This window comes from Grus americana, chromosome 1 (genome assembly GCF_028858705.1).
Source record: "Grus americana isolate bGruAme1 chromosome 1, bGruAme1.mat, whole genome shotgun sequence".
Classification (NCBI taxonomy): Eukaryota; Metazoa; Chordata; class Aves; order Gruiformes; family Gruidae; genus Grus; species Grus americana.
The window spans coordinates 148,789,980-148,807,962 of NC_072852.1; the positions used below are offsets into that span (position 1 = coordinate 148,789,980).

At 44.3% G+C, this 17,983-nt stretch overlaps 1 long non-coding RNA gene across 1 annotated transcript; it reads right to left on the reverse strand.

The window, feature by feature from the left end:
- Positions 1-9,457: 9,457 nt before the first annotated feature.
- Positions 9,458-10,981, reverse strand: LOC129213739 (uncharacterized). The gene is made up of 3 exons (XR_008579517.1): positions 10,063-10,981; positions 9,906-9,964; positions 9,458-9,773 (listed from the first exon to the last, which is right to left on the reverse strand). It is a non-coding gene; the product is annotated as an uncharacterized LOC129213739 (long non-coding RNA).
- Between the last annotated feature and the right edge of the window lie 7,002 nt (positions 10,982-17,983).

Sequence of the window (17,983 nt, forward strand, 5' to 3'; positions counted from 1 at the left end):
GTCAGAGCCTCCAGAAACAGGGAAATGACGGGGAGACTGGAGGCGTCTGTTTTGAAGGAGGAGGAGGAAATGAGACTACGTATGAAAGGAGACTACAACTGGCATTAGAGGTCAAAGAAAATAGAGACCATGACAAGAAGTTCCAGGTGCATCTCACAAGACTGAGAAAGTAGGCAAAAAGGTGGCAGATAAATCTCAGTGTAGGTAGATGTAAGGTAATGCATATAGATAAAAATAATCTAGCCCATGTTGACATGATTGTGAACACAGAACTGGCACGTACAGCTCAAGAAAGAAATCCTGGACTAATCATTGGCAGTTCTCTGAAGGAATCACCTCAATGTTCAGTAGAAACCAGAAGACCTAGCTGAATGGGTTGAGAATAAAACAGAAAGCATCATTTTGCTGATATATAAAGCCTTGGGGCAGCTCTGTAGAGTATTGCTTGAACAACTGAGTATTGTGTGATACCCTTACTTCAAGATACAGGTGCATGACACAAAGTGATGATTAAGGGGATGATGCAGCTGTCCTATCATGGGAGACAAAAGGCTGAAACTTTTCACTTTACAGAGAAGGTGGCGGGTGGGAAAGATATTGTTGGGACTTACAAAATTTTGAAGGCAATGAGTAAGATGAATGTAGAACTTTTATTCACCAAATCTTATGGTACTAAGATTAGAGGATTGTCATTGCAACTGGCACTTGGCTTAAAAAAAAGACAGTACAGTCAGTACTGACCTTCTGGAAGTGGTTGCTACAGGTGGTTGTGGAGGCAGACGGTATCAGCAGGATCAAAACAGAATTAGACTAATGGTCTAGATTCTCTTGGGGAAACACATCAACGTGCCCTCTGATTCCACAGTGGCATTGCCCCCTTGCCTGACTGTTACTCCCATGGCTGGTTCTGCCTGCTGGACTCTCTTGTGGGTCATGGTCAGGATCCCCTCAGATGTGTTGAGAAGGCCTCTCCCATCAGAGAGGGTCTGGCCCTGCAAATTATGTTTGCCCCAAAGATGGGATTGCACTGCCTGCCAGGGTCTGGGACAGTGGTCTCAGCGTAGGTGTCTAGGGTGGCAAGACTTGAGGAGGAAAGGTCAAGGGAGAGAGCCATCTGCCTTTGCAAGTAGGTTGCTCTTGCTTTAGGGTGTCCCTTATAGCCCCCTCCCCAGGGACCCTGCTTCCCCACCGCAGGCAGTTTCAGCTGAGTTGTCCTTCTCATGCTGACCCCACCACCCCCACAGAGGGAGGGGATGCCTGGGTGTGAAGGGCCACTGGCAGTGGTGCATCTGAGGCCCTCTTTTGCCAGTCTTCCTTCCTGCATCAATGGAGAAACCCAGAAGTGCCACGAAGCCCAGTGGGAGAAGGTGGGCAGCGGAGGTAGCACCCCACCCACAGGCAGGCACCCATTTGCCAGGGTGCTGGGAGTGGGGCGATCCCAGAAGAGGCGCAACATCCGTGCGCTTTTGCCAATGCAAGGCAGGAAGAAGGGAGGAGATGGGTAGGATGGGGGAGAGCAATTCCAACAGCTCCCGACAATTCTGGATGCAAGGTTACATGAGAGGAACGGACCGTAGCTAGTGGTCGGATTGCCATGATGACCCTTAATAGCACCTCCAACGGCCATTGCTGGACACAGAGTGCTGGGCCAGATGGGACATTTTGGTATGGTCCAGTTGGGCATTCCTTTCATTCTCAGATTATTATAAAGATGAACATTATCAAAATGAATGATTCACAATTATTTGTTGCTTAAAGTTGCTTATGCAACTAACATTTCTTTTCCTTTTACATACATTAGAATTATTTAGTCACATACTATTGTACCTTCTAGGAAGTCTTTGGCTCTATTGGCAAGAAAGAAGGTGCTCTCTTTGAATGATCATGTAGTCAGGACATTTTTCCCTCCCTGGTAATTCGGTGAGCATCCCCATGCCTCATTTCTTGTCTTCTGTTCAATCAGAACAGTAAATATTTGTTTCTACATGGACTTCCTTTTGGCATTCACCATTTGTTTTCTAACACTGACTTTGCAATCAAGTTCTTTTAACATAGCAAGTTCACGCTATAAATTCAGTCAGGACAAGACCTTGTGCTGAATGCCATTTTTGCTCTTTATAGCTGCTGACAACACTGATGAAGAAAAGAAGGGCACACCATAAATCTGCCAGTAAAATGTACATATTTCAGGTATCTTAGCATCAAGAGACTTATTATCAACTAAACAATAAAAACTAGGAAAGGCCAAGCAAAGGTGATGTCCTGGTTTTTGCTATTTTAGAGTTAATTTTCTTCCTAGCAGCTGGTATAGTGCTGTGTTTTGGATTTAGGATGAGAATAATGTTGATAACACACTGATGGTTTTAGTTGTTGCTGAGCAGCCAAGGACTTTTCAGCTTCTCACGCTGTCCTGCCAACAAGAAGGTGGGGAGGTGCACAAGAAGCTGGGAGGGGGCACAGCCGGGACTACTAACCCAAACTGGCTAAAGGGATGTTCCATACCATATGACATCATGCTCAGTATATAACGGGGGCTTGGCCGGGAGGTGGTGCGGCTCAGGAACTAGCTGAGCATCAGCTTCTGGTGGTGAGCAATTGTGCTGTGCATCACTTGCTTTGTACATTCTTTTATTATTGTTATTGCTATTGTTGGTTTTATCATCATCATCATCATCATCATCATCTTCCTTTGCTGTCCTATTGAACTGTCTTTATCTCAGCCCATGAGGTCTAACCTTTTTTTCTTTTTGATTGTCTCCCTCATCCCACTGCAGGAGGGAGTGAGCAAACAGCTGTGGAGTTGTTTTAGTTGCTGGCCGGCTTAAACCACAACAGGTGAGATTCATGAAACTCAGGGACTACAGGTGACGTCCATCTCTTCAGAATGGGGGATGCTCCAGAAAGATGACTTTAGGAATGAAAAGGAGCATCTGCCCTTGGGTCCCAGCTGCTAGTCCTCACATAGGTCACATTCATACTGGGTATATGGACCCAGAGTTGAGCATAAATGTGAACTAAGATGTATCTATTGTAGACAACCAGGGAATTAGCAGCCTGTTTGACCCAGACTGCCAAGTACTATCAAATATCTGAAAATGTGGAACAAAGACAGTTGATAAATTTAAATCACCTCTTCAACAGAAAACAAACCTGCAACATCTGCAAGTGCTAATGCTACTTTTATTCTTTGTGACCATTACAGTTCTTCCTTTATTGAGTGTTACAGGGAGAGGCAGGAAGCCTGGCAAACCACAGAAGTCACAGAAGTATAAGCCCAGTGTGCTGGTACCTTTTGAGTAATGTTGCACTTGTAGTCTAAGCTGCTGTAGTGCTGCACTGATTGCGACTATGCCCTACATTTGATGTAGCAGACATTATTGCCTTTGTGTAACTCCACTTGTGGCTAAAAAGCCTTGAATAAGAAATTCAAAGAGTGATCTAGTGACCTCTGTGCAAAATTACTCCCACGCTTACAGTGAGGAGCCATTTTCCCTGTAGTCTGCTTTTTTCTAGGTTTTCAAAAAATATTTGTAATCAATAAAACAGTTTTTTTAGTCTAATCAATCTCCTTTGAAATCATTATTACTGAACAGAACTAGTGGCCACTTCAACACTGTGACAAGCATAGGCTCCCAAAAGCACTGCGGGAGGCTCCTTTAACTACTTGCCTTGTCAGGATGAAACACCTGGTTTTTAAGCGACAGAATTGCTGTCTAGCTTACTTCAGTGCAGGCTTTCCTTAGAATGTTCTTCAAAGACTGTTTTTCAAGTAGCCATTGCAATGAAATCATACAGAAAACCCCATCAATCTTTCATATGAAACTGATTTGTAAATAGAGCGTGTCTTGGCCAGTTTTATTTTAAGGTGTTATAACTGGCTGGCGTTAGACTTCAGAAGGGGAGTTACAATAGCAATAATAATGAATAGGTAGTATCATGGATAGGGTTGATAGAAACTCCGTAAACTTCTGAGTCACCTCTTCTTAATATTGTTAAAATTATCGCTTTGGACAGAAATTTTCTATGCTCTGTAGTCATCTAAGTTTGTTTTTAAAAAAGGAAAGTCACTGAAATCCATTCAGAGATTTCTAAAATGAGGATAAAGAAGAAAACCACTGTGTCTACATGCTTTAAAGCCAGGAACAGGAACACAGTCTTTGTCAGGGACATATTGCTTGCAAAGTGTTATGTGGATTTGGCCAATTTATAAATGATTCCATATTCCATCTCACATACACTCATATTTGCTACGAGTTACCACCTAAGGTCTTTGAATAGTTTTCTTTTAGGATGTTTAATCTGAGTTCTGTCTATGCATTGGGAGCTCGGTTTCTGTGCCATGAGAGAGGAAGGGCTATGTTATTGCAACATCCTCCTCATAAGCCATTGATGCCGACCTTTTCCAGAAAACCTAAAAAATTCTGGGTCCTAACTGCTATAGTGCAAGGAAGGTGAGGAGACAGCCTGCAACTGCTCTGTCCAAGGCCAGCTGTGGCCACGGGCTAGTTTCTTCCACACCTTAGGGTGCCTCTGAAAGCTGCCCTAAATTGTAACTCCTTCAGGGCAGTCTATCTATGCCACTGGATGACTCTTCCTTGCCTACGCTTTTTCTTTCCTCTTCTCTATTCCTGCTTTCCTAATGACCGATCTCTGAGGTTAACAGCTGGGACATACAGCAAAGATCACAGAGCGGTCCAGAAGAGGAACCTACCGGGCGCAGAATCCCCCGGAGGGGCAGGAGGCCTCCCCTGAGTGGGGCACAGCCTGCTAACCATGATCCTTCCCCTCCCCACCTGCTGCGTTTGAGCAATGATAAGCAACCTCACCCGGTCGGCATACAAGTATGTGTCAGATTTGTAATGGTTTCATTAAACTGAAACATGTCCTTGAAAAGCTGCTCTTGAAGAAAGCAAAACAAGCTTTGAGAAGTTTCTGCTAAGAAAAACAACAAGGGAAAGTACCAGCTTTGTAACTTGTTGGACCTGTGCACTCAACTTTCTAAAAGTGGAGACAAGGTCTGTTCTACAGTGAGATCTATGTTGGAGACAGCTTATCATCTAAAGTGCCGATTTGGCTTCTTTCCTTTAGCTCTGTACTTTCCCTTGCAGTCCGTTATATCCTTCGCCTTAGTTGCTCCTTCTCCCAAGTATGCCGTCATTCTGAAACCGTTCCCTGCAATGCTGCTGAGCAACACAGCACAAACACCATATAAATGAAGGATGGGGGAATAAAGAGAGCGCTTACTGTGGAATCATGTGAACAAAAATTATTGTTTCCAGCTTGCCTGCATGTAATGTGAATTTCCACAGTTGGCATGTCCTGTTTAAGAGAAAAAAAAAAAAAGCATAATGCTGTGGTCTGGCTCCTCTTCACTCCTTCAGGCTTCTGCTGAAGAGCAGGAAACTGAAACCAGCAGGACATGAAGCTCGCTCAATCACCTGGCGGCATAAGGGGGCTGGGGGCATTCAGAGCTCAGAACTGCTTCTTGCATTTGCTCCAGGGATGGAAGAGATGCCGCCTCCCATGGCATCACCTTCCCAGCTCTCCAAAGAGTGTCCAGAGACCTGGTGGGGCAGGACAGAGTGTGGGGAGGGAACCAGTCACTACAGTAAGCTGAATTTCTTCATGCATCCCAAACAAGCATTAAAAAAGTAGAGCTGTTTTGTCTGTTTTCATTCACTTTCAAACTCTGTGCTTGGCACTCATGAGAGGTTTACATTACCAGTTTAATAGCTTAAACTACCATCAGCCCAAACTACTAGTTTGATACTAGTTAAATGGTAGTCCCTAATCCAGATTTTGTGTTTCCTCTTCTATCAGACATTCTGGTCATCTGCATTGTTTAAGCTACCACCCTCTCAGACAGTGATTTAGCATCAGTTTTAGGAAATGCCCCAAAGGAGAAAGCCTTCAAGTGGCTTGTGCATTCTCTTCTGTTGTTCTCTTAGACTGGTTCTATTGCTTGATCTCACAGGCCTGGACCTTCCTTATCTCAGTGTGGTTGCTCTGAGCTGGAGAAACTTCAAGGCTGCTGTGAGTAATGGTGAATGGGGTGACTCTGAATTCATTACTGAGTCTTGCAAGAAGAGTTAAATCAGCAAAAGTTGATTTCATAATAGTGGTAAAAGTTCACAATTATTGTTGAATGAAAGAAGCAGCTAGTTGACTGGAGGTTATGAGGTTACATCCTGCCGCAAGCTTTCTTTGCAAAAGGAAAAACAAAAAACCTCCAAGCGAATTCACACCAATGACAATCTCATTTAAGCTGCTTTGGATCCTGTAAATAAGGTCAGATTCCCTCAAACAATATTTGCTCCCACTCGGTCCCCCTGATTATTTAACAGCTTTTTGATACTTCACGTAGACAAATAATAACACCCTGCCCCCCAAATCCAGAGAGCTCAGTTGAAGTAAACAAAAAATGGGAAGAGTAACAAAGGTCAGTGACACGTTTCTCCCTCTCCAGCTCCACTTGCATGTAAAACAGTGGTTAACCTCTGAGTCAAAGCTGCGGCTGCTCTTTGTACCGCTCCACCCCCCCGCCACAGCAGCCCGATGACATTTGAACGATGGATTCGAATTATGATTCCGGTTCAAACATTCATCACAAACATTCTTAAAGCTCTTGGTCACTCTTTTGCAGGAGATCATAAGGTACCTTTACTCTACTTGCAAGCATGGCCTTGCTATACCTTATAACGATCTGTTACTTCACTTTTCTTAGTCCTTCTTCTTCAGGTAGCCCCAGAAATCTGGCTCATCCTCCTTTCTTCCACCTCTTTCTTCCTGCTGATAAAACCCCTTCTCGCCATTCCCTCAGCATCCAAATACCATCTTTTTCAAAAGGCTGTCTCTGGTTATCCCTAATCCATGCAGGTCCTGCTCAAATTTTCCTCTTCTTTATACAAATCTGGCTGTTCTGATGAGCTTGAAAGGTCTAGGAACCTGGTACTTTACTTGGGGCATGAACTGACTTGATATACCATGAAGAGAAGAAGAAAATAGTTTAGTGTAAGGTATGTTCTGAAGTTTAACCTTAACCCTGTAAGTTCACCAACACTAAATATTAAGCTGGCTAGTTGTTTTACTACCTTGAATGCCAGGGCATAAAGCTTGGCATTAACAACACCGGCTTCTTCTGGGTCAGGATGTTTCATAGGAACTGTGCTTTTTAAAAATCTAAAACAGCAAAGTCAAAGCCAGAACTTCTCAGGAAACCACAGCCTAAGCCAGCCTCAGATGGTTCCCACTTTCCTTACTTCTTTGCTCAACTGAATCATCTTCACCATTTGTTTTTTTTAGCCAAATACTATTTATCTATTGCATTAATTTCCCTCCTAAAAGCATTATCAGAAGGCAGCCATTACACATGATTTACTCCCATGAGACAAGGACTTGTGTAAGTCAGGCACATAAGCTGCTGAAAATGATAGAACTACTCTTCACCTGTGTGGCCTGTGCTAGTTTGGGATGTGAAGGGTCTAGAGTACAAACGTTAGGAGGAGCGGCTGAGGGAGCTGGGGTTGTTTAGCCTGGAGGAAAGGAGCCTGAGGGGAGACCTTATCGCTCTCTACAACTTCCTGAAAGGAGGTTGGAGGCAGGCGGGTGTGGGTCTCTTCTCCCAAGTAACAAGCAGTATGACAAGAGGAAATGGCCTCAAGTTGCACCAGGGGAAGGTTTAGATTGGATATTAGGAAAAATTTCTTCACCAAAAGGCTTGTCAAGCATTGGAACAGGCTGCCCAGTAGCGGACTTGGCTGTGCTAGTTTAATGGTTGGACTCAATGATCTTAAAGGTCTTTTTCAACCTAAATGATTCTATGATTCTATGTTTGGGGGGCAAGGTACCATGGATACTCCTTTTCATTGTTCCCAGCTCTCAGCTGCCACCAGAGTCATCTAGATTTTGAAAAGTCACTTACCATGGGAGAGGATTGAGAAACGTAATGGGACTGTTTATTGCTGTTGGTATTCACAATAGCACACCACCAGTTTAGGCTGAACTATTTACACACTCTTGAAAAACAGTCTAATTGCAGCTGGCTGGTTGGAAACGACACTTAGGAAGTATATTAGCAAAAGCGCTATATTTACAAAGCTCTGAAAAAAAGGTATCGGGAAAGGCCATGAGCACAGCACACTCTCTTAATTCAATTGTCTATCATTCTGGACAGCACTTAGATACCCCTCTGAGTTTACCCAGTAGCATCTGAAAGTACTGTGCATGCTGGGTCTTGTGTGCTCTGGATGATGCCCTCCATCTGTGCAAGACACCATGCTTGACATTGTTATGGTCTCCACAGAGTGGGAAGCTGGTCTGGAGGATGGTCCTGGAGCCATAAGATGTAGTATTAGATGTACTCAAATTTTCTAATCTTCATGCTGGAGAGGCTTTATAACTGGTTTAATCTCCCTAGTGCAGACTAAGTGCTACCTTCTTGCAGGTGAATTATGAAGAGAAGTCATCATTGTGGGGTTAACTAAAAGGGTTTTATTAATGATTAAATAATGATCAAATGATAATTAATTGATGATTGAATGAAAATTAAACGGTAATCAAATGGTGATTAAGCAGTAATTGAATGGTAATCGAACAGTGACTTGACAGTGATTTGACGACCATTTAAACGATTTAAATGATAATTTAGAAGGCAGTCACTCTACTACTTACTACATTTCTAATAATTAAGCTATAGCAAGATATAGATATATTTATAAATGTCGCTAGCGTACATGTCGTGGTTTAGGCCCAGCCGGTAGCTGGGTGCCACGCGGCCGCTCACTCACCCCTCCCCCAGCGGGATGGGAGAGGAGAAGTATAACAAAAGGCTTGGGTCAAGATAAGGACAGGGAGAGATCACTCACTAATTATCGTCACGAGCAAAACAGACTGAATGTAGAGAGGAGATTCATCTAATTTATTACTAGGCAAAACAGAGTAGAGCAATGAGAAAATACAATCAAGTCTTAAAACACCTCCCCCCACCCCTCCCATCTTCTCGGGCTCAACTTCACTCCCGGCTTCAACCTCCGCCCCCCTCAGCGGCACAGGGGGACGGGGAATGGGGGTTACGGTCAGTTCATCACACAGTGTCTCTGCTGCTTCTTTGTCCTCAGGGGGAGGACTCCTCTCAACATTCCCCTGCTCCAACATGGAGTCTCTCCCACGGGCTACAGTCCTTCACGAACTGCTCCAGCGTAGTCTCTCCCATAGGGTGCAGACCTTCAGGAGCAAACTGCTCCAGCGTGGGGTCTCTCCCACAGGGTTCAGACCTTCAGGAGCAAACTGCTCCAGCGTGGGGTCTCTCCCACAGGGTCGCAAGTCCTGCCAGCAAACCTGCCCTGGCGTGGGCTCCCCTCTTCATGGGTCTACTGGTCCGGCCCGGACTTGCTCCAGCGTGGGCTTCCCACGGGCCGCAGCCTCCTTCAGGTGCCTCCACCTGCTCCAGCGTGGGGTCCTCCACGGGCTGCAGGTGGAATCTCTACACCCCCTCATCCTTCCTCCATGGGCTGCAGGGGACAGCTTGCCTCACCATGGTTTTCACCACGGGCTGCAGGGGGATCTTTGCTCTGGTGTCTGGAGCGCCTCCTCCCCCTCCTTCCTCACTGACCTTGGTGTCTGCAGAGTTTCTTACATCTTCTCACTCCTCTCTCTGGTTGCAAAAGCTTTTTCAACTGTTTTGTTTTTCCTTCTTAATTATGTTATCACAGAGGCGCTGATTGGCTTGGCCTAGGCCAGGGGCGGATCCATCTTGGAGCCGGCTGGCATTGGCTCTATCAGACACAGGGGGAGCTTCTAGCAGCTTCTCACAGAAGCCACCCCTGTAGCCCCTCCCGCTACCAAAACCTTGCCACACAAAACCCAACAGAGTACAATATACTTTTAGGCATAATGTAAAATGTCACTTTGTTCTAGATATCAGATGCCGAATCAGACAGTTTCACATGATCAGTAGCAATATATTCTGTGCATTTTACAATGAGATATACTGATTAGGTTAAAAACCAAACTAAAATATGTAAAAAGACAATAACAACAATACAAATTACCACAAGGACAAACCTTATTATCACGGGATGTAATATGGCGTTCCATACACCCATTGCCACTGGAAACCATCCTAATAGGGTTTCTCACCAGTGGTGTTCCCCGTCCTTCTTCCCTCTTTCCAGTATGTGGTGCATTTCTTCTCCATTGTGATGTACCCTTATCAATGTGGTTTTGCTTTGTTGTTGTGTCTTTCACAATAAGGCTGGTAAGTCTCTATGTGCCAGAAGCTTGTGAAACAGCGTCAAGTCCATCCTAATGGGGGAAGGTAAAAGGTCTCAATGCAGTGTGTAATCTTCCTTTAACGGCACGTATGAGGTCACTGGGGCTGTATTGATTAGCGCAAATAAAAGAAATGAGGGCCTCCACCCTATGCATCAGGCTTGTTGATGTGCGAATCGGAAATGGTCTATACTAGCGATGATTGTTCCCATGTGAGAGATGAATATTCCTCCCATGATCAATTCGATCTCCAAGGGAGGCATTCTGGTATCAATCCCGGTATTATTCCTGGAAAAAGAAAATAACACAAGTCTCGGAGGAGTGACTTCAGGCTGGTTACCCCTTTTATTTCATAGGTGGGGTACATCCACCCAGCACTAATGCCACATTCAGTTCCACTGAGCTATAGTGGGTGAATGCTTATAGCCCTGAGGAAGTCTGTTTAAAGTAAATTGTATGCCATCCCAGGTAAAAGCAAGTTTTCTTTTATCCTCCTCCTGCAGCGGCACCATAAAGACCATACCTTTTACATCTAGTTCTGCCATCCAGGGGTGAGCAGCACCTTGGTGGTGGTTAATGTACCAATGTTTGGATGGTGGCCGTAAAAGGAGGCGTATTTGCATTTAACTTTCTATAGCGTATGGTTAAGCTCCACCTCCTGTCTGGTTTTTCAACTGGCCACATTGGGGAATTATACAGGGAGTGGAGTGCATTCAGGCAATAGTGTGTCTTTTTCCTAGGGCAGCCATGACCTCCGCAATACCCGTCTGAGACAGGATACTGAGGGATGTCGGTTATTTTTGAGTCAGGCAGTCTGGGTACAGCTCGCAGCAAGTGAACTGTGCCGGTTCTCTGACACCCACAGGTAGCTGCTAATTTTCTCTCAGCTAACCAAGGACACTCTGGGCAGCCAAAAGACCAACAACTACCGTCTGGCACTTTCCAAACTTGTCCTTGCAATACATGAAAGCCTAAAATATTTTCCTTCCCTGAAACTACTGCTAATTGGTGTCTTGATTTTTTTTTTTCCTCCCCTGGCAATAAGAAGTTTGCTCTAGCTACAGGGCATATTTCACTTTTGCCAGTAAATCCTGTTATTTTAACCCTTTGTCAGGTGGGCTTAATGTTCATTCTTTGGGCATCCAAACTTGAAATTATTGAAATTTGAGCTCCTGTGTTAATTAAAAATTTCATTAGCTGTCTTTGGAGGCTGACTGGAACAGAAATATGAAGGTTGTCTGTGTTATCCCATTGATAAGCTTTCATCGGGGGCCTTATGCAATCAGGGAAAGCACTGGGGGTTCTTGGGAGTCTGTCTTACTTGCTGGATCTGTCTGCTGTCTGCGTCAGCTCAGGGTTGCCACGCTGGTGTCGGTTCATCCCATCCCATTTCTGGACGATGATTTACAATGCATCAAATCTGCCCAAGTCAGGATGGGTTGGCCTAAGCATGATGTTTTGTCTTATTTCCTCCCTTTTTGCAATGAGGTACAATTTTAAGACAGCAGGGGCTCCCCTTGTCAGTGGTCTCAAGGCTTGGGGGTCTACAGGGGCAGAGAGAAGGTGATTACCATGTGCACCCCTGTCGTTCATAGTCTGAAGGCAGGCTGCTTTTGTAATGGCAATGGAAAGTTCGCTTAACAATCTTATTAGTATAGCAGTGGGCTGCTCTCTGTCTTGAGGGTCCATGCCCCCTGCCCAATATGCTGCTCAGCACATAATAGAGTGTGGTTCAGTGTTCGGGGCTGGTCCCTGATTCAAGAATGCTCCAGGTCCCCAAAAGCCATCTGCTTCACCTTGATCTAACATAATACGATCTCCTCCAGTTAAGGAGACACGTCACAGACATTCAGTCTTGCTTTTGCCACATGTCTGTCCATATTTTTTGTGCAGACCAGCCAGTTGAATGGGGTCCCACAAAGTGGTTTTTATGCTATTTCTCTGGTTGCCCCCTTGAGGTTCAGCAGATACCTCAGTTTTAATAATAGGGGCTACTTTAAATTCTGATTTATCTTATCCACTTCCCTCCCTGAGTTCTTGGTCAGAGGTCCTCCCTACTATCTCCGTCCCAATCTTAGGGGGAAATGATTAGCTTACGAATTTTGATAGGATCTGGGGGATTGGGGGGGCAAATTATCATGAGTTCTAGCTTACCCTCTACCTTCCTGCATTTTTGTTTTTCCTCCCCCAGTTGTTTCTGCAATTGCTCTATTTGCAGAGATAACAGCATTTCTTGTCCCTGTCTTTGCTCAACCTCATCTTGTAACACTCTCATTTCCTTTTCTTTGCATCTTATACCGACATGTTGCTTCTAAATACTTTTTCAACATTTTGTATATTATTATTACCTTCTCTTTCAGTTTCCTTCTTGCAAGGTTTAACTGTTCTTTTATCTTATTCCAATTATCCCACTTTTCTCACACCCGATTATCCAAAAATTTCAGTGAAGGGTTAACTCCGTGCCTCCGTAACCAGTCAGCGATTGAATCTGCCATCCTGCTGCCTATGCCAATTTTGGTTGCAGGTGAATTATGAAGAGAGGTCATCGTTGTGAGGTTAACTAAAAGGGGTTTATGAATGATTAAATGATGATAAAATGATAATTAATCAATGATTGAATGAAAATGAAATGGTAATCAAATGGTGATTAAGCAGTAATTGAATGGTAATTAAACAGTGATTTAACAATGATTTGATGATGATTTGACAATGATTTCAATGGTGATTTAAATGATAATTTAGAAGGCAGTCAAACACTCTACTACTTACTACACTTCTAATAATTAAGCTATAGCAGGATATATATATATATATATAAAAAAATGTCACTAGTGTACAACATACTTTTAGGCCTAATGAAAAATGTCACTTACCTCATTCTAGATATCAGATACCGGGTCAGGGGTGTCTCAGCCTCAAAGAGTAACCTGGAGAGGTGTCCCTGCTCAAGGGGAGGTCCCCACCGTGCAGCCTGCTGCTGTACCAGAGAGCTCAATGGGCTGGGGCGGGGGGCTACAGAGTCAATCACTTTACACTATATTTATAGTCGAACTCCCTCATTTGGTGTGTGTGCGGGAGTGCAGTTGTAGCAGTTTTTAGTTTTGTCTAATCCCAGCTCAGGCTGGCATTGTTAGCTCCTGATAAGACGTGGCCTAGACTCCTTAGTCGCTGGGAAGATATGGCCTAGCCTAGTTCTCACAGTTTGCACAGCTAGGCTGATTTCATAGAATCACAGAACCATAGAAGGGTTTGGGTTGGAAGGGACCTCAAAGATCATCCATTTCCAACCCCAGTCAGGCCCACTTGTCGGTGATGCCTGAACCAAAGCACCGCTCGCTCACTCAGAGTGAGGGCATCCCTCACACTCCACCTCTCACACCTTTTGCCTTTGCCTCTCTCTCCTCCACTTCACCACGCAGCAGAGTGGAAGTTCTGCCAGTCGCGGTACCTGACCGCAGCCGCCACAAAGGCGACCTGTTACACATACCGACAAAACACGATATCTCCTTAGGCAGAGCCCCAAGACATCCCTGATAAGCTCAGCCCCTGATAAGCTCAGCTGAAACCTCCCTAATGGAGAGCAGTCGGCAGGACAAAGAAACTGCGGTAACGAACTGACCTTCCAGGAGAACAGGAGTCAGCAACAAATATTCAAGGAGCTGATGTCCTACACCCACTTACGTACCTACCAAAAAGGTATTTATGCCAAAAAGGTATACAAAGTAACTTGCTACCTACCCAAAATAAGCTTCTGTGAAAGAGATCTCCTGGACAGACCAGACCCTTGCTGGGAACGCCTAGCTGACTCCAGACCCCATGACGTGGGTCATCTTTGAAGTGAGGCTTCTTCCATCAGGAATTAGCCCCACTCTTGGGAGCGGTTTGGTGAGTGCCATACTGGTAACACCTCGCAAAATATACTTACAGGCATGCCTACAGGTAAAGGTTCATAAGTATATACTTGCTTCACTAGTTGGAATTCTGCAAAAACTTTTAATATATGTATATTTGCTTTACTCTTGTAATATATATATATACACACTTGCTTTCATAGTGGTAATTTTGTAGTATATATTTATATTTATAATTTGTATTTGTATTTGTATTTGTATTTGTATTTGTATTTATTTGGTTTTACTAATAGTAGTTTTGTAGTCATTTGTAATGAAGAAATTGTCAGAAACCCTGACCTCCATGTCCTTGCATAGTGCGGAATCCTGAAAATCCCATGGTCACCATCTTTACACACTCGTGGGTTGGGTAACTCCCACAGGTCATGACCGTCACCGCCACAGTACCCATCTCTGTGGGTGCTCACATATAATCTAGAGAAAAGACAGAGGACAAAAAGAGCACATGGGAATCCAGAGGAGGAAAGAATTTTAGTTCAAAGAATTTCAAAATGAACATCATTTATTTTGGAACACAGGAGCTTACTGTGCCATCTGCAGCTGTATTTACTGTGGGTGGAGAGCTGGTTTTGATTACCAAAATCCAAGCAAAATATTAGCCCAACATTTCAATGAACACAGCAGCAGTATTTTACCGTAACTTTCATATCACAGGTCAGTTGCTAACGCAGTTAAGCAAGGACCATGGGAACAGAGGTGACCAGCTGGGAAAAAGGATACACAATGTAATTTTTCTTCTACTCCCATAGCAAGTAGTCCTTGAGTGACTACCAATAGGAAAAATGAAGTTAATGAATTTTTTTCCTCATCTCCAAAATGCCAATTAATAGCTGTGGCCCAGTTGTGTTTTATAGCAATAAAAACACAGAGTGAATGTCCCCAAGGGAGAAAGCATAATGCCAGTAGGAGCTGGGATTGCTTAACACCACTGTCAGCATTTGCCAACTCATTTTTAAGGGTTCCACTGACAGAAAACCAGCTCATGAACTACTTCTGTATTCCACATTGCTGTTTGCTTTCTTTTGGCTGAGGGGAGCACCAGGCAATGGAAAGTTTCAGCGGAGAACAAAAAAAGCTCCTGCAGGTACTTTCGGAAGCAACAAGAAATTATTCGTCCAAAACATAATGCAGCTCATGAGGGAAATTGTCTTCTCTTCTGTAACATGATCCAGTGACAGGAATTATCATCACATAAATAATAAATTAAAAATGCATGAAATGTATTAGAGATGCTGCAGGCTGTTCAGGCAGGTCCAAGGACTGGATTCATCCCCTCCAGTGCAGACATCCACAGTACAGATAGATTTCTACGGCTGAGAGAGTTTTCAAGTAGACAGAGGGGAGCAGGTCAGAGGACTGCAACTCTCGGTGACCACAGATGGATCATCTGCTGACACAAACTCTGTCCTAAGTGCTCAAGTCAGGCTTTGCGAAAGCCTGAGAGACCTGGGAGCTGAAAGTCCTGAAGAGCTTGCCCTGAAAGGAGGGTTATAAGGAGAAATGTGACATTGTTGTGGTTTTACCCCAGCCGGCAGCTGAGTACCATGCAGCCACTCGCTCACTCCCCGCCATCAGGATGGGGGAGAGAATTGGAAAAGTGAGAAAACTCGTGGGTTGAGATAAAGACAGTTTAATAGGTAAAGCAAAAGCCACACACACAAGCAAAGCAAAGCAAGGAATTCATTCACCACTTCCCATGGGCAGGCAGGCGTTCAGCCGTCTCCAGGAAAGGAGGGCTCTGTCACGTGTAACGGTTACTTGGGAAGACAAACGCCATCACTCCGAATGCCGCCGCCCCCCCTCTCCCTCTTCCCCCAAGCTCCTTATAAACTGACTATGACATCATATGGTATGGAATATCCCTTTGGTCAGTTGGGGTCACCTGTCCTGTCTGTGTCCCCTCCCAACTCCTTGTGCACCCCCAGCCATCCCGCTGGCAGGGCAGTGCGAGAAGCAGAGAAGGCCTTGGCTCTGTGTGAGCACTGCTCAACAACAGGTCCATAGAACAAAACCATCTCTATATTATCAACACTGCTTCCAGCACAAATCCAAAACATAGCCACATACTAGCTACTATGAAGAAAATTAACCCTCTCAGCTGAAATCAGGACAGACATGTATGGCTGGGGAATGGGAAGAAGAAAAAATCTAAGCGAGGAGTGTGGCAAGGGGACACTCTGACACCTTGGCAGCAAGAAAGCTGGGGATTCTTTTAGTTTCTGCTGAGGGTTGTAAGACAAGGATAGGATTTAGAAGAAGTTGTGCTGTAATGAGTCAGTCTCCTTGGGGTAAGACATTACAAGGTTACTCTTCCAAAGTCTGAGCTACTGTTTGTGTTTGAAGGGCATGTGGAAGGAAAAGGAAAGAAGCAAAACTATCTGGGTAGTGTTATGTGTTATGAATGCTGCTGCTGCTGAATGAAAACCTACTGAGAAAATAGTGATCATCTTACAGACCTCACTGCAAGTTAATTACAGCCATTTCACTTGCACTTCTGCTGACTCCAAGAGCTGTAACCCACAAACCAGGATAAAAGATCTTGAGTTGGCTGTGTGTCACGCAGAGATATCAAGTTGTGAAACTTGATTTTCATTTCAGTGACTCACCTACTGGCTAGTGAAGCCGTCACTTGCTTTGGCTCTGATGAGTACTGTTAGTGTCAACATACTGTCTCCACCTCAAGGAAGTCCTAAGGAGACCAAGAATAAACTTGAAGCCATTCCGGGATCTGCCTTGAGAACTGCTTCAGTTCAAACCAGAACTATTCAGGTAATGTCGGTAATACAAGCACTACCAATTTACTTAGGTAGTAATGTGGTAAAGCCAAAAAAAGCAGGGATTTGGACCTGCTTAGTCACACTGGAAATGAACAAGGCTATAGGTCTTCTGCACGCTGAAGGCAAAAAGGAAAAAAAACCAACAACTGTCAGCATTGCTCTCAGGAGGCATGGGAAAGAGTCACAGAAAAGACAGAAGAGAAGCACCTGATAGAGAAATCCACAGTGATTCTGGGTGGACAGGAGGAGAAAGGTGCTCCTACCATTCATTCCTGGTTAAGTGTTGCAGTGGCAGTCACATAACAGCAGAGACCTCCTCCACTTAAGCTCCAGTTGCACATGGAAGCATGTAGAACTGATGAAAGATCTTCTAGCTCTTTTAAAAAGAAAAATTAAAAATCTATTTTTATTTTAAATGAGATTCCAATTGCGAAAGCTGTCTTTTGCGATAACTGGTATGTTACGGTTTTTCACTTACTTACAATGTCAATTTGAGATCAGTTCCTTTATCCACTATAAATTTGCTTTAAGCACAGATGGATATACCCGATCAAATAGGAACTCTCTTTGCTTTGTGTGGAAATCCTGGATGGTGTGACTGAACAAGCCTCAATACATGAAAACATGTTTCAGGTTACTGCCATGTGTACAAAATAGGTCTGACATGCCTTTGAAGGAGTCACACTAAAAGCGCTGTTATGAGTGCAATGCGATGGCTGCGTCTTTGTGTTTCAGTTGCTACCCCATTCTCTCCAAGAAGAGTGCGCTTTGTACAAGAGGGCATTCAGGGAAGGGATCTAGTAGGATATGTAGCTACTCAGTTTTGATTTAGGCTTTGGACTTGGCTGACCAGAAAATCAACCACCCCTGCATTTAAGATTTTCTGGGATGAGGGTCTTGGTTGGCACAAGCTCTGCTGTTGTGCTAAAACCGGTGTGTTCAGACTGTACGAGACTCAGAACTGGGTTGTTTTCAAAGATCTATAGCTTTTGGTGCTGCAGCAAGCTGTACCAAGATTTAATTCAA